Raw genomic sequence first — 12,232 nt, forward strand, 5'->3', positions numbered from 1 at the left:
TGTCAAAATAAAACATTCCTTTTTAGAAGCCCAAGGCTATCCTTTGCTCTGCACCTGAGCGGAACTAGATGGGTGGAAATGCCAGCGTGGCAGAGGAAGATTGGACCATGTGATTGGACTTGTGGGTGTGGGGGACAAGATCATGAACTTTCAACTGGGTGGGAACTCCAGGAAGCTTTCAGATTCGTGTTTCCCACAGAAGTACCAACATGTCTCTCTTACTAAATTGGAACTTTGATGAAAGCTCTGCCTTGGACTCTGATTTAATTCTGGATGATATTTGGAACGCTGGCACTTAGACTTACATACCACTTCACATGTCACAAATTTGGGTGTGTCTTATACACCGAATGTAGCTCTGCTCACCCGTTGACCCCCACCCTTTGGCCTCCGCGTGTCACATTTTAGACCTGTTCCAGGCTGCAGGGATTGCCACAGACCATCGCCCCCTCTGAGCATCATATTTAAGGCCTCTGCGCATCACTTTTAGGTCTCCACACATCCTGTTTTTCGCCTCTGCGTGTCATGTTTTTGGGTGTCGATGTGCTTTGGAGATCCCCGCAGCCTTGAACGGGTCTCAAACGGAGTGGTTGGAGGCTGAAAATGGCAACCCAGAACAGCTGCTGCCTTGTCTGACTGGTTCCGCGCTTCGCCTGCTGTACTCACTGGAGCTCCCTGTGATGGTCAGCTGTGTTTTTGTAGCTGCGTATCATCCCCAACATGCGTGCTCACAACCAGAGAACCTTTTGCTACAGTGCACCTCTGGGAACAGCTGATTGGGGGTATTCCGGGAGGCCAATCCACCCGCCAATCAGCTGCTAGTGCTGAATCAGGCGAATGTGCTGAAGCTGACCAGACTGTTTGCTAAGGACGCTAGTCAGATGATTACTGATGGATGCTGGTAGGCAGAGGCAGAATTTTTTTTTCTTATTTTCCTCCCCAAAAACTAAGGTACGTCTTATACTCCAGAGCATCTTACACTCCGAAAAATATGGTATATACCGCTTCACATGCTTTACAGCTCTTTCTAAACGGTTTACAGAGTCAGCATAGTGCCCCAAACAATCTGGGTCCTCATTTTACCGACCTCGGAACGATGGAAGGCTGAGTCAACCTTGAGACTAGTGACATTTGAACTGCCAAATTGCAGGCAGCTGGCAGGCAGCAGAAGTAGCCTGCAGTACTGCACTCTAACCACTGTGCCACCACAGCTCATCGGTAATGTTATTAGAATGTAACATTGCGTTCTAATCATTCGTGGTTGACAGCAGCTGGTACTTAAACCATATTAAATGCTGAGAGAGAGAGAGAGAGAGAGACAGAGACAGAGACAGAGAGACAGAGAGAGACAGAGAGACAGAGAGACAGAGACAGAGACAGAGAGACAGAGAGACAGAGAGACAGAGACAGAGAGAGACAGAGAGAGAGAGAGAAAAGAAAGCATGCATCCCTGGTGTATTTGGGGAAAGAAAAACATAGATCCAAACCAGATGGCGTTTCACACCAACAGCTAAATTTAGCACCTGCACCCAAATAAAGACTCTTTAGGGACCAATTTTGAGAACAATTGTGGTTCTCATTAAAATGATGAGCACCATCTGTCGTAAAAGTAAAAAAAAGTCCAATTACTAGATGACAAATCCATAAAGCTACTTCCCATGTCATGTTTTGGTTTGCCCAGAATGCAAGTTCTATTGCCTTAAAAAGAAAAAAAGAAAAAGGCAGGTGGATAATTTTTCCCATCATTTTCAGTGAATGCTTGTGAAATCACATGGAGGCTTTCTGGAAAATAGAGCTGATTCTAGGTCAGGGGTGTCAAACCCGATTTCATTGAGAGACACATCAGAGTTGTGTTTGACCTTGGGGGGGGGGGCAAGGTGAGTGTGTTCAGGGTGGGCGTGACCAGCTTGACATCACTCATGTTGGGGGTGGGGGACTGTGGTCTCCTGAGCACTCTGCCAGCGAAAACTGGTTCCCGAGCTCTGTTTTAGGTTGCAACAGCCTCCTGCAATCCTCTGCCAGCAAAAACAGAGTTGGAAGTACTGTCCACAGTCCTTGCGAGCTCAGTTTTTGGCTGCGATGGCCTCCTGCAAACTTCTGCCAGTGAAAACGGAGCTCAGGAAGATTGCACATAGCCCTGATTTCCTTCTCTGGCTGAAAATGCCCTAATTTCTCACCGTTTCCTGATGCTACAAATAAAATGGAAGAAGATGGAAAGGAGACCAAGAAGGAAGTAAGGCAGGCAGGCAGGCAGGCAGGCAGGAAGGAAGGAAGGAAGGAAAGAAAGAAAGAAAGAAAGAAAGAAAGAAAGAAAGAAAGAAAGTCTACTTGAAAACAGTTGAGAATCCACCCTTGATTGGCATCCCATCTGACATTCTCTTATGCTTTTTTTTTAAAATAATCTTTTGCCAGCAAAATAAAATCGATCACACATTGAGAAACCCAGTCTGATCTGGAGTAAACAATGATACTTTATAAAGAGCCACATTTGACCAGCAATACTATGAAAATACAATACAATACAATAGCAGAGTTGGAAGGGACCTTGGAGGTCTTCTAGTCCAACCCCCTGCCTAGGCAAGAAACCCTATACTGTTTCAGACAAATGGTTAGCCAACATCTTCTTTAAAACTTCCAGTGTTGGGGCATTTACAACTTCTGGAGGCAAGCTGTTCCACTGATTAATTGTTCTTAACTGTCAGGAAATTTCTCCTTAGTTCTAAGTTGCTTCTCTCCTTGATTAGTTTCCACCCATTGCTTCTTGTTCTACACTCAGGTGCCCTAGAGAATAGCTTTACTCCCTCTTCTTTGTGGCAACCCCTGAGATATTGGGACACTGCTATCATGTCTCCCCTAGTCCTTCTTTTCATCAAACTAGACATACCCAGTTCCTGCAACCGTTCCTCATATGTTTTAGCCTTCCCCCTAACCATCTTTGTTGCTCTTCTCTGCACTCTTTCTAGAGTCTCCACATCTTTTTTACATCATGTCGATCAAAACTGGATGCAGTATTCCAAGTGTGGCCTTACCAAGGCATAATAAAGTGGTTATAATTATAAAGGCATTATAAAATCCTTGTGGATGTCTTTGCAATCATTAATGGTTTCAATTAGACTTAAAATCTGTGACCTTCTGTCCAAGGAATTTGATTCAGCGGGCCGGGATAACTTTCCAACTTTCTTTCAATTACCCTTGCACTCATTTAGATCACAGCCCATCACTGGCAGGTCTTTTTTTCTTTTTCTTTTTTTAAAGAAGCAACAATGAAAAGCCAGATCACTTTCTCGGAATGCGTCCTCCCCTCTCCCTGTTTGCGTGCATTATCTTCTTTGACCTCAGCTGGTAATCGAATTAAAAATACTCTCCTGGTTAGATGTCACTGGCAAGAACAGCAATGAAAAAGCCTACTGACTCATTTTCATCTAAATGCAGAGATTCTGCACAATTTATAATTTCCTGACTACACTCATATCCTTGGCATGCGCTGGGACCACACGATAAACAGAGTGGGAATAATCCACTTGGCGCTTCTGCACAGCAAACGTAGAGCAGATTCCTTGATGACAAACCCCTGAGATATTCTGCATATGTACACATGTGGTTTTTTTTTGCATAGTGATATGGTGCCTATTTTGCATGCACCAAGCAAGAGAAGCAAATGCTTCTCAGCGAATTAATAGAGCTGGAAAAAGCCCTATCACAGGTATATTAGAGCTACTCAGTCACATTGGTGACAGAGATGTACAACATTGCAACTTCAAGATCCATACAGTGGGAGTTTTTTTTTTTTTTTTTCTTTTAGCATTAAAGAAGCACGCCAACTGTTCTACATGGGCGGTATATGAATTAGATAGATAATAGATGATGGATAGATAGATGACTGATGGGTGACTGATAGATGATAAATGATAGATGATAGATGCTGGATAGCTAGCTATCTGCTAGCTAGATGATAGATAGATGATTGATAGATGATAGATGGATAGATAGATAATGGATAGATGATGAATGATAGGTGATTGATATATGACTGATAGATAATAGATGATTGATAGATGATAAGTGATTGATAGATGATAGACAGATAATGGATAGATGATAAATGATAGGTGATTGATAGATGATAGATAATTGATAGATAATAGATGATTGATAGATGATAGATAATGGATATATGATAAATGATAGATAGATAGATAGATAGATAGATAGATAGATAGATAGATAGATAGATAAATAGATAGATATAGAGAGAGAGGTAGATAGGTAGGTAGGTAGGTAGGTAGATCGATCGATAGATAGATAATGGATACATGATAAATGATAGATAGATAGGTAGGTAGGTAGGTAGGTAGGTAGGTAGGTAGGTAGGTAGATAGATAGATAGATAGATAGATAGATAGATAGATAGATAGATAGATAGATAGATAATGGATATATGATAAATGACAGACAGACAGACAGACAGACAGATAGATAGATAGATAGATAGATAGATAGATAGCAAGAGAGAGAGGTAGGTAGGTAGGTAGATAGGTAGGTAGGTAGGTAAGTAGATAGATAGATAGATAGATAGATAGATAGATAGATAGATAGATAGATAGATAGATAGATAGATAGATAGATAGATATACATACATACTTTGGAAACCTCTGGACTTTTTGTTGAAAAAGGAAAAATGAATTGATAATTTATGGGTTTACTGATTAAAATGAACTGAATATTGGGAGTATTTACTATTGGAAGTATTCATTCAAGTATCTTTAATGAGGGAAGAGAGATGAAGTTTGTAATGACTGTAAAGAAGACTGGAAACCACTTCCTTATTTATCTTATCTTTTTCTTTTCTTTTTATAATCATTTTCCTTCAATCTCTCAGCTGACATGTCTCTTCTTTATTCTTCCTTTATATTATTGCATGCAATATATTATTTTTTATCTCCGTGAACATTTCTAACAAAAACGATAAAGAATGAAGAAAATTGCAACATACGCCCAGGAGCAGGACATCTTTTCAACAGCTGTATCAGCTGGGCATATTAGGATCTTCCTGTGTATATGGTTTAAATGTGATATAGTGTGAGGGGGCGGGGGGAAGATACTACTGGCTCATTTGCAAGAGCACAATGAAGATGTTTTAAGCAAACCACCTGGGCACGGGAAGTAAGCCACAGGAAGCTGTGGAATCTCTGGGAATGGTTTGTGGTAGTTATGTTTCCTAGTCAGCTGGAGCTGGGAAATAGCCAGACCACAGATGCTTACACTAGGCAGACCAAAACAGCAACTCTGAGATGATCTTTGCTTGCTGTTCATAACATTTGACTTCTTCCAAGGTCACTTGTCTTGGGGAAGGGTCTCAAAGAAGCACAGGCAGCCTGTACTGTTTACCCCAAGATTTTCGTAAGGCCTCCCATCTCAAATGCAGGGTTCCACCACAAATGCGCGCACAACAAAAGCGCGCCTGACTAAACCGCGGTGTCTAAAGCGCGGTGACAAAACCGCGCGACGAATGAGCGACTAATTAGCCCTAAAGCGCGCCGACAAAAGCGCGCCGACAGAAGTGCGCTGTAACGTAACCTTCAACCTAACCCTCAATCTAACCCTAAACCTAACCCTCAACCTAACCCTCAACCTAACCCTAAACCTAACCCTAAACCTAACCCTAAACCTAACCCTAAACCTAACCCTAAACCTAACTGTAAATCTTACCTTAAATGAAATCGCGCTTCTGTCGGCGCGCTGTTGTCGGCGCGCTGTTGTCGGCGCGCTTTTGAAATTGCGGTTTTAGCACCGCGGTGTTGTTGGCGCGCTTATGACGTTCGTGCTTTTGACGGGTCACGCAAATGCAGCACCTTCTCTGCCAATCTGAAGCACAGGCTAGGAATTCAACAATGCACTATTCTCTATTTTCTTTTTTTAAATCCCGCCTTAAGTATTTTTTTAGGTATAACTCAAGGTGGTGAATATACCCAATAGCCCTTCTTCCTCCTATTTTCCCCACTACAATCTTATGTGTTGGCTGGGTTGAGTGATCCTAAACTCGGATTAGAACTCACAGTCCCCCAGTGATTGGTTCAAAGTCACCCAGAAGGCTTTCATGCCTGAGGAAGGACTAGAACTCACTGTCTCCTGGTGATTGGCCCAAAGTCACCCAACCAGCTTTCATGCCTAAGGTGGGAGTAGAATTCAGAGTCTCCCAGTAATTGGCTCTAAGTCAGCCAGAAGGCTTTCATACCTCAGGAAGGACTAGAACTCACTGTCTCCTGGTGATTGGCCCAAAGTCACCCAACCAGCTTTCATGCCTAAGGTGGGAGTAGAACTCACAGTCTCCCAGTGATTGGCTCTAAGTCACCCAGAAGGCTTTCATGCCTGAGGAAGGACTAGAACTCACTGTCTCCTGGTGATTGGCCCAAAGTCACGCAACCAGCTTTCATGCCTAAGGTGGGAGTAGAACTCACAGTCCCTCAGTGATTGGCTCTAAGTCACCCAAAAGGCTTTCATGCCTGAGGAAGGACTAGAACTCACTGTCTCCTGGTGATTGGCCCAAAGTCACCCAACCAGCTTTCATGCCTAAGGTGGAAGTAGAACTCACAGTCCCCCAGTGATTGGCTCTAAGTCACCCAGAAGGCTTTCATGACTGAGGAAGGACTAGAACTCACTGTCTCCTGATGATTGGCCCAAAGTCACCCAACCAGCTTTCATGCCTAAGGTGGGAGTAGAACTCACAGTCTCCCAGTCCAGTGATTGGCTCTAAGTCACCCAGAAGGCTTTCATGCTTGAGGAAGGACTAGAACTCACTGTCTCCTGGTGATTGGCCCAAAGTCACCCAACCAGCTTTCATGCCTAAGGTGGAAGTAGAACTCACAGTCCCCCAGTGATTGGCTCTAAGTCACCCAGAAGGCTTTCATGACTGAGGAAGGACTAGAACTCACTGTCTCCTGGTGATTGGCCCAAAGTCACCCAACCAGCTTTCATGCCTAAGGTGGGAGTAGAACTCACAGTCTCCCAGTCCAGTGATTGGCTCTAAGTCACCCAGAAGGCTTTCATGCTTGAGGAAGGACTAGAACTCACTGTCTCCTGGTGATTGGCCCAAAGTCACCCAACCAGCTTTCATGCCTAAGGTGGGAGAAGAACTCAGAGTCCCTCAGTGATTGGCTCTAAGTCACCCAACCAGCTTTCATGCCTAAGGTGGGAGTAGAACTCACAGTCCCCCAGTGATTGGCTCTAAGTCACCCAGAAGGCTTTCATGCTTGAGGAAGGACTAGAACTCACTGTCTCCTGGTGATTGGCCCAAAGTCACCCAACCAGCTTTCATGCCTAAGGTGGGAGTAGAACTCACAGTCCCCCAGTGATTGGCTCTAAGTCACCCAGAAGGCTTTCATACCTGAGGAAGGACTAGAACTCACTGTCTCCTGGTGACCGGCTCAAAGTCACCCAACCAGCTTTCTTGCCTGAGGAAGGACTAGAACTCACAGTCCCCCAGTGATTGGCTCTAAGTCACCCAGAAGGCTTTCATGCTTGAGGAAGGACTAGAACTCACTGTCTCCTGGTAATTGGCCCAAAGTCACCCATCTGCCTAAGGCAGAACTAGAACTCATAACCTTCTGGGTTCTAGCATGCTGTTTTCATCACTAGACCAAACTGGCTCTGTTGTTCACTCTAGCTCTAGCAGAGGACAGTTGGAACATCTGAAATGTTTCCCCCGTTAGTCAGGTTGTCCTCTATATTACTGAGATTGTGCCTACTTTCTTGCTTTTCCTTAGTCCCTTCCCCACTTTTCTCTCCGCCTTTAAAAAAAAAAAGTCTTTCTCACTGGCTCTTCTTGTGTCCTTTTTCTTCTTCCTGATTCATTTTCATCCCTTAATCATCTTCTGTCTGCTATGGCCTCTTTCTGACTGTCCTTTGCCCTTCATGAGGGTTGAAGATTCAATGGGCACATTATCTACACAACAGTCTTAAATTGTTGGAGAACCATTTCCTTTCCCCAAAGAACTTTAGGAAAAGAAGTCTTGGTGTGTGTGTGTGTGGGGGGGACAGAGCTTCTCAAATGGACACTTTCAAATTTCATTAGTTGGGGAATGAAGATTCAGAAATGTACAAAAGTGCTATTGTGTAGAGTTCAAATATGAAGTTCGGGTTGAGGTCTTAAAGTTAGTCAATGAATTCATACTAAGACAAATGAGTTAGAAGGGAGATAGAGAAGTGACATCCTCCTACATTTCTTCCAGCCTGACCCTTCACAGGAATAGTGGGACATGTTTGTTAGTTGCGAAGTCTTGTCCGACCCATCGCAACCCCATGGACAACGTTCCTCCAGGCCTTCCTGTCTTCTGCCATCCCCTGGAGTCCATTTAAGCTCACACCTACTGCTTCGGGGACTCCATCCAGCTACCTCATTCTCTGTCGTCCCCTTCTTCTTTTGCCTTCCATCTTCCCCAGCATTAGGCTCTTCTCCAGGGAGTCCTTCCTCCTCATTAGGTGGCCAAAGTCTTTGAGTTTCCTCTTCAGGATCTGGCCTTCTAAAGAGCAATCAGGGTTGATCTCCTCTAGGACTGACCGGTTTGATCGCCTTGCAGAAAGGAAAGGAAGGGAAGGTATGGGATGCAGAGACGGCATTCAGCCAGTTTGAACTCATTCAGGTGAACTGATAGCAGAGATTGTAGGTAAGCCTACAGACCTGCCCTGGCACAATGCCATCCTATTTAGCCTCGTTTTTGAGGCTGGGCGCATGCGTGGAAGGTGCAACGTTTCCCCTGACATCTGTGCGTGGCAGATTTCAGGTGCCCCATACTTAGTCCAGCACCTTGATCACACGACCAAACTGGTCCTCAAAAATGGTTATCCCATCTTATAAACGCAATCGAACTTCACAGAACGTCTGAAATGTTCCCCATTGAAGACAAGTGTTAGGGCAAAGAAATTAATGTTGCACTGGCTTGCTTTCCTTTTGGCTTGGAAATTTATCCAAAGTTTTCTTTCAACTGTTGGCCCTCAGAATAACAACGTTCATTTTTGAAGTCTGTTTCTCATACCAGAGTGCTGCATAACCGGGAGGTGTGGTGCCAATAGGCACGACAAAGCCGCATGAAAGCATCTGTTTAACATTAGACAGAGCATAGAAGAGGAAGTTGAGAAGAATCCTGCCCTGGGTGGCCGTGTGTCCTAGTTTCAGAGAAAGGTCTTCTGCTTTGAAGGATTGCCCAATCTTGGGGAGTTTACAGATCAAAGAGAATCCATGGCATCAAAGCCACACTTGGAATAAATATTGCATTCAGTTTTGGTCGCCACAATGTAAAAAAAGATGTGGAGACTCTAGAAAGAATGCAGAGAAGAGCAACAAAGATGATTAGGGGACTGGAGACTAAGAGCTCCAATATCTTGCCCCAAAGAAGAGGGAGTCAACCTGTTCTCCAAAACACTTGAGGGCAGGACAAGAAGCAATGGGTGGAAACTAATCAAGGAGAGAAGCAATTCAGAACTTAGGAGAAAATTCCTGACAGTTAGAACAATTAATCAGTGGAACAACTTGCCTCCAGAAGTTGTGAATGCTCCAACACTGGAAGTCTTCAAGAAGATGTTGGATAGCCATTTGTCTGAAGTGGTGTAGGGTTTCCTGCCTAGCAGGGGGTTGGATTAGAATACCTCCAAAGTCCCTTCCGATGTTGTTATTCTATTCTAGTTGCGGGAGCTTCATCCCTGGAAGATTTCAAGAGTGGACTGCCATTTGTCAGAAATGGTGTATGGTCTCCTGCTTGGGTGGAGGGTTGGACTAGATGACCTACAAGGTCCCTTCCAACTCTGTTAATCTGTTATCTGAGACATCCCCCCTCCTCTTATTGTTTGGACTGAAAGTTGAGTCAAGGCAACTAGGTTTATTTCTTGTGGGTTTGAGACATTTTGCTGCTCACCCAAGGAACTCAACTTTCAGACAACTTTGCCTGGATGACTGACAATCTTCATCGACATACAACTGTCTTGACTTTCAAGTGAGCATTGTCAAATACAGAATGGGCCAGCTTGTAGAGGCTCACACTCACAGGAGTGCCCCCAGATGCCAAGATGATTGTCTCTTTGTGGAACTGAGGTCTCTCTTTAGACCAGGGGTGTCAAACTCAAGGCCCAGGGGCTGGATCCAGCCCGCGGAATGCTTAGATCTGGCCCACTGGCCTGCCCTGGAAACAGTGAAGGACCGGCCCGTGGTGCCTCTGCTAGTGAAAATGGAGCTTGTGAGGGCTGTGTTTGGTCCTCCCAAGCTCCATTTTTGCCGGCAGAAGTTACAGGAGGCCATCCTAGCCGGAAACGGAGCTCGGGAACCTGTTTTCGCAGGCAGAGTGCTCAAGCCACCACACCCGCCTGAGTGACATTGAGCTGGCCACGCCTGCCTTGGCCACGCCCCCTACCGCCACCCTGAGTTAAAAAGAACCCTGATCCATCCCTCAATGAAATTGAGCTTGACACCCCTGCTTTAGACCATTGTGTCATTTGAAACTTGAAAACGTGTGGCAAGAATTGTCCTTTTTGTTAGCTTACTTCTTGCAAATGGCAGCCATGTGAGTTCTAAATGTATGCATGTATGTATCTGAACATACTGGAATGCATCCGCTCATTCGTTGTTAAGTATATTTTAAAAATGTAAATATGCATTGTGTGTATAATTTACTTGGACTTCAGCAAGGCATTTGATGAAGTAGACCATAACCTACTACTAGATAAAGTAGAAAAATGTGGGTTAGACAGCATCACCACCAGATGGATCCGTAACTGGCTGACTGACCTCACTCAACGTGTAATCCTCAATGGAACTGCATCTACATAGAGGGAGGTATGCAGTGGGGGACCCCAAGGCTCTGTTTTAGGCCTAGGACTCTTCAACATCTTCATCAATGATCTGGATGAGGGAATAAATGGGGAACTCATCAAATTTGCAGATGACACCAAGATGGCAGGAACAGCCAACACTCCAGAAGATAGGCTAAAGATACAGAAGGATCTTGACAAACTTGAACATTGGGCACTATCTAACAAAATGAAATTCAATGGTGAAAAAAGTAAGATTCTACATTTAGGCAAGAAAAACGAAATGCACAGGTACAGTATAGGTGGTACCTTGCTCAGTAGTAGTAACTGTGAGAGGGATCTTGGAATCCTAGTGGACAACCATTTAAATATGAGCCAGCCGTGTGCAGCAGCTGCCAAAAAAGCCAACACAGTTCTAGGCTGCATAAACAGAGGGAGAGAATCAAGATCACGTGAAGTGTTAATTCCACTTTATAAAGCCTTGGTAAGGCCACACTTGGAATACTGCATTCAGTTTTGGTCGCCACGATGTAAAAAAGATGTGGAGACTCTAGAAAGAGTGCAGAGAAGAGCAACAAAGATGATTAGGGGACTGGAGGCTGAAACAGATGAACAACGGTTGCAGGAACTGGGTATGTCTAGTTTAATGAAAAGGAGGACTAGGGGAGACATGATAGCAGTGTTCTGATATCTCAGGGGATGCCACAAAGAAGAGGGAGTTCAAGTTATTCTCCAAAGCACTTGAAGGCAGGAGAAGAAGCAATGGGTGGAAACTAATCAAGGAGAAAAGCAACCTATGACTAAGGAGAAATTTCCGGACAGATAGAACAATTAATCAGTGGAACAACTCGCCTCCAGAAGTTGCGAGTGCTCCAACACTGGAAGTTTTTAAGAAGAGATTGAATAACCATTTAACTGATTTAAAGTGGGGTACATGCTTAGTTTGGAGATCATATGTTGACCATCCCAAGTCCTGTACAATTCACATTCTCTAAAGAAGATGTATGTCCTAAGATGGTACTCAAGCGGAAGGGCAGAGTTTCAACAAAACCCCTGAACCCACCAAACACTCTTTCCATTGCTAAACTGAACGACAATGCATATTTTGACTGCTCTTTTTATTTATTTTTTTCCCAAGTTGATCACGTCTAATGCCCCCTCCCCATTATTCTAAAATCTTTTAACAGACGTTAAGCAAAGACCATTTAGCAGACTTCGAAGGAAACACTTTCTCCCTTTCTTCTTATGTAGTATCCTTAACAGATTCATTTATTCTCTGATACATAGCAGGCAGAGCATTTGGGGGGGGGGGGGGGACATAAATTCCAGACGGAACTCTTTTCCAATTAGAGCTAGTAAATTTGAATGCAGTTTTCATGGAGACCGGCATAGGATTAGTCAGGTTTTAGTATTTTCTTCTTGAAAAAAACAAAC

This window comes from Thamnophis elegans, chromosome 13 (genome assembly GCF_009769535.1).
Source record: "Thamnophis elegans isolate rThaEle1 chromosome 13, rThaEle1.pri, whole genome shotgun sequence".
NCBI classification, from domain to species: Eukaryota; Metazoa; Chordata; class Lepidosauria; order Squamata; family Colubridae; genus Thamnophis; species Thamnophis elegans.